We start from the raw sequence: 5,000 nt of genomic DNA, 5'->3' as shown, positions 1-5,000 counted from the left end.
CAAACTCGCACCTCCAGCGGATGAACGGCGGAAGTTTCCCGCACTCGTAAAGTGCAATCCACCCCTATAACTTGCGTTTCATGAAGAGTTATTTCCAATATGCGACATTCCCGCTGTCCCTATACATGAGCCGCGACCTGTACCACTTACGAGCGAGAGACGCGATCGCGTTGCTCACTGTACGGCGTCCGATACCGAGCCATCAGCATGTCGGTCCCCATGCGCGTTGCACTCGCACTCGCAGTCGCAAAAACGTGGGGCAAATATATTACGCGGAAGAGCTATAACAGACCGAGCCCCACTGCATGGGGAGAGTCTTTGTCACTAATGTACACAGATGGAACATTTTGGACTGGAACCAGATTACCCGTACACACGGCGCTGATTAGTAATCAATGCAGAGCCATCAAACTACAGCAAATATACACAACTGTCCGTATACATGCTGAAAGAGTCTGCCCACAATGGGAACCACACGTCAGCCAGACACTCTGATCACGCACCACTCTCTGCTTCTAACGGGCGCACATACAATATGTAAGCACCAGCATGGAACAACATCCAGTGCATCTTCTCCGCCACATTACACAATCCACACTATCACAACCAGACCAGGAGGTCCATGCGGAAAATACAATATCCCAGCCTTTCGACATCCACCATTGCGCAGACCAGGCACCAACACCCACACATGTCCTATACAACGGTGCACCCAACATCACAATAGTACCTCCTGTCACAGCGCACAAACAATGACATGAGTCAAAGACACAGGTCTCACACAAGCATAGAATTGGAGCGCCGCCTCTAATAAGCCAAAGGTGCATCCTGACGTGACAAATCTGATCATGTCACAAGCATTCACTTACTATAATCACTATCAAGGAACCTGCCGCCCCCGCCCCCCCCCCCTACACCTTTCCTTACAACAACGTGTAACCTAACCTAACCTAACCTATGTTGTACCTTAACCTAACCTATGTTGTACCTTAACCTAACCTATGTTGTACCTTAACCTAACCTATGTTGTACCTTAACCTAACCTATGTTGTACCTTAACCTAACCTATGTTGTACCTTAACCTAACCTATGTTGTACCTTAACCTAACCTATGTTGTACCTTAACCTAACCTATGTTGTACCTTAACCTAACCTATGTTGTACCTTAACCTAACCTATGTTGTACCTTAACCTAACCCATGTTGTACCTTAACCTAACCCATGTTGTACCTTAACCTAACCCATGTTGTACCTTAACCTAACCCATGTTGTACCTTAACCTAACCCATGTTGTACCTTAACCTAACCCATGTTGTACCTTAACCTAACCCATGTTGTACCTTAACCTAACCCATGTTGTACCTTAACCTAACCCATGTTGTACCTTAACCTAACCCATGTTGTGCCTTAACCTAACCCATGTTGTGCCTTAACCTAACCCATGTTGTGCCTTAACCTAACCCATGTTGTGCCTTAACCTAACCCATGTTGTGCCCTAACCTAACCCATGTTGTGCCCTAACCTAACCCATGTTGTGCCCTAACCTAACCCATGTTGTGCCCTAACCTAACCCATGTTGTCCCCTAACCTAACCCATGTTGTCCCCTAACCTAACCCATGTTGTCCCCTAACCTAACCCATGTTGTGCCCTAACGTAACCCATGTTGTGCCTTAACGTAACCCATGTTGTGCCTTAACGTAACCCATGTTGTGCCTTAACGTAACCCACGTTGTCCGCTAACGTAACCCACGTTGTCCGCTAACGTAACCCACGTTGTCGCCTAAACCTGCTCTGTAATTGTTATACGACTCGTTCAATTAGTGTAGTGTTGCCCACCCGCAACCCTCGCAATATAGTTCGCTACTCGCACTGCCCGCTCCCCTGTGTATCGCTTCATGTTAAACACCTTGCAAGTCTTGCTGACTTTCCACATGCTCCTGCTGTACACTGTAATGTGGATGGCAGCAGGACGTACATGCCGCCCCCCCCCCCCCCACCCCTCCCCACGTCCCCACGTCCCCACCTTGCCCCCTGCCTTCGCAAGCTGGTTGGTGACAAGTTTGCATGTTCAATGCCCTTCGCATGCGACGTACGCAGGCTACGTTGTGGTGCGGCCTGTGTCAACTGTCCGCTGATGTCGTACGCGTGAACCACAATCTGTACTGCACATTCGTCCTTATGTACTGAATGATACATCGTGGCACATGTGTGACCGTACAACGACTGCGCCCAAAAACGGCGGACCATACAGTGCAAATATTGTGCACGCAGCTACGTGTCGTCTCCCTATGAGAGCTGGATTGCAGTGTGGTACGCCATAGAGACGTGTGGGAGGAACGGACGCCGTGGATGGCGATCAGCATGAGCTGTGTGTTGATGTATTCGGACCTAGTCGTCTCTCCTCAAACACCGTGATAGCATGGTGCACCGCGTTCCATATCTGCGACATGCTACAGAGGCCGGTTGACAGTCGTTCGAGCAATGGACATCGCATACGTACGGGGGCCACCTTCCACGTATTGTCTAGGCGTGCACATTTTGTTGCGTGTATGTGGGCAGACGTAGTGTGGCGTGACACCTGACACAGGCATGCAATAATCGTTGAAGTTGCTAATGGCGATGGACGCCTACGTTTTCTGGTGAAGTTACGCAAATGAAGAAATGGTAACCCGTTGTGGTGCGGTTGTTCTCGCTAGGGGTGAATCGGTGATGGCGACGATAGGTTGAGGTACTAACCGGTTGTTCCAGCGATACCCACCATGCCGATGAAACTGAACGGCATCTGGGTGTGAAGCGATACGCGGTGGTGGCTGGGTGGGACCGTCCCCGGCCGGTGAGGGGGCGCCTCCCGGCGTGCTGGCCGCGCGGTGCGTGGGCGCACGCGCTACAGCCGGCTGGTGGGGGCGGCCAGTGGCAGGCGCGCCGGCCGACGGACGCGGCAGGCGTCGCAGCTGCGCGCCGGCGCACCCTGCGCGCGGCGCCGTGCGGCCAAAGTAGGTCCTCGCGGGCCCGGTGCGAAGCGCGGTGGACATCTTCAGTGTGCTGGTCCGATTGAGGACTGTGTGCGTTGAGGATGCGCCGCCGCCCGGCGCTCGGCGCCGCGACGCCGTCTGCTGCTCGGTCGCCCCAGCGGTTCTCGCTGGTGGTTTGTATCGCAGCTGTGCGGATGTGTTGGCGCGTGCGCTGTGCTGGGAGAGTTCGCTTCGGCACCCAAGTGGGGCTTTTGTCCTTCTGTGGCGCTGGCGTTGGAGCTGCCGGTCACCGTAGGTGGCGCGTGTTGTCTCCCGCCGGCAATGCCACGACAGCACGCTCCCGGGCCTCTGTCGGCAGCGGCAAGCTCAGTTGGGAGCACGGGTGGTCGCACCGAAAGCGTCTACTCGCCTAACTCCGGGCGATTGCGCCTCTCTCGAACCCGACCAAGTACTTGGGACGGCGCTGCGCGCCGCCGGGACCTGAGAGGGTTTCGAGGTGTATTGTGCAGGGGAGCTCAGCCTCCTCCTGTTTGCAGAATGATTGAGCGGACGCTTGCGTGTTCGCGCGGGCCCCCGGGACACACTCCCGGGCGGCCGGCTGCTCAGCTCTAGTTGGCGCAGCTCCCTGGTTGATCCTGCCAGTAGTCATATGCTTGTCTCAAAGATTAAGCCATGCATGTCTCAGTACAAGCCGCATTAAGGTGAAACCGCGAATGGCTCATTAAATCAGTTATGGTTCCTTAGATCGTACCCACGTTACTTGGATAACTGTGGTAATTCTAGAGCTAATACATGCAAACAGAGTCCCGACCAGAGATGGAAGGGACGCTTTTATTAGATCAAAACCAATCGGTCGGCTCGTCCGGTCCGTTTGCCTTGGTGACTCTGAATAACTTTGGGCTGATCGCACGGTCCTCGTACCGGCGACGCATCTTTCAAATGTCTGCCTTATCAACTGTCGATGGTAGGTTCTGCGCCTACCATGGTTGTAACGGGTAACGGGGAATCAGGGTTCGATTCCGGAGAGGGAGCCTGAGAAACGGCTACCACATCCAAGGAAGGCAGCAGGCGCGCAAATTACCCACTCCCGGCACGGGGAGGTAGTGACGAAAAATAACGATACGGGACTCATCCGAGGCCCCGTAATCGGAATGAGTACACTTTAAATCCTTTAACGAGTATCTATTGGAGGGCAAGTCTGGTGCCAGCAGCCGCGGTAATTCCAGCTCCAATAGCGTATATTAAAGTTGTTGCGGTTAAAAAGCTCGTAGTTGGATTTGTGTCCCACGCTGTTGGTTCACCGCCCGTCGGTGTTTAACTGGCATGTATCGTGGGACGTCCTGCCGGTGGGGCGAGCCGAAGGCGTGCGACCGCCTCGTGCGTGCTCGTGCGTCCCGAGGCGGACCCCGTTGAAATCCTACCAGGGTGCTCTTTATTGAGTGTCTCGGTGGGCCGGCACGTTTACTTTGAACAAATTAGAGTGCTTAAAGCAGGCAAGCCCGCCTGAATACTGTGTGCATGGAATAATGGAATAGGACCTCGGTTCTATTTTGTTGGTTTTCGGAACCCGAGGTAATGATTAATAGGGACAGGCGGGGGCATTCGTATTGCGACGTTAGAGGTGAAATTCTTGGATCGTCGCAAGACGAACAGAAGCGAAAGCATTTGCCAAGTATGTTTTCATTAATCAAGAACGAAAGTTAGAGGTTCGAAGGCGATCAGATACCGCCCTAGTTCTAACCATAAACGATGCCAGCCAGCGATCCGCCGCAGTTCCTCCGATGACTCGGCGGGCAGCCTCCGGGAAACCAAAGCTTTTGGGTTCCGGGGGAAGTATGGTTGCAAAGCTGAAACTTAAAGGAATTGACGGAAGGGCACCACCAGGAGTGGAGCCTGCGGCTTAATTTGACTCAACACGGGAAACCTCACCAGGCCCGGACACCGGAAGGATTGACAGATTGATAGCTCTTTCTTGATTCGGTGGGTGGTGGTGCATGGCCGTTCTTAGTTGGTGGAGCGATTTGTCT

General features: G+C 53.4%; 1 non-coding gene across 1 annotated transcript in view; it reads left to right on the top strand.

The window, feature by feature from the left end:
• Positions 1-3,595: 3,595 nt before the first annotated feature.
• Positions 3,596-5,000, top strand: part of LOC124745438 — a 1,909-nt gene continuing 504 nt past the window's right edge. Inside the window, exon 1 of the ribosomal RNA XR_007011007.1 lies at positions 3,596-5,000. This exon is cut by the window's right edge and continues 504 nt beyond it. This is a non-coding gene — a ribosomal RNA (small subunit ribosomal RNA).

Source organism: Schistocerca piceifrons, unplaced genomic scaffold (genome assembly GCF_021461385.2).
Source record: "Schistocerca piceifrons isolate TAMUIC-IGC-003096 unplaced genomic scaffold, iqSchPice1.1 HiC_scaffold_319, whole genome shotgun sequence".
In the NCBI taxonomy this organism is placed as follows: Eukaryota; Metazoa; Arthropoda; class Insecta; order Orthoptera; family Acrididae; genus Schistocerca; species Schistocerca piceifrons.
This window is presented reverse-complemented; position numbering and strand designations above follow the sequence as displayed.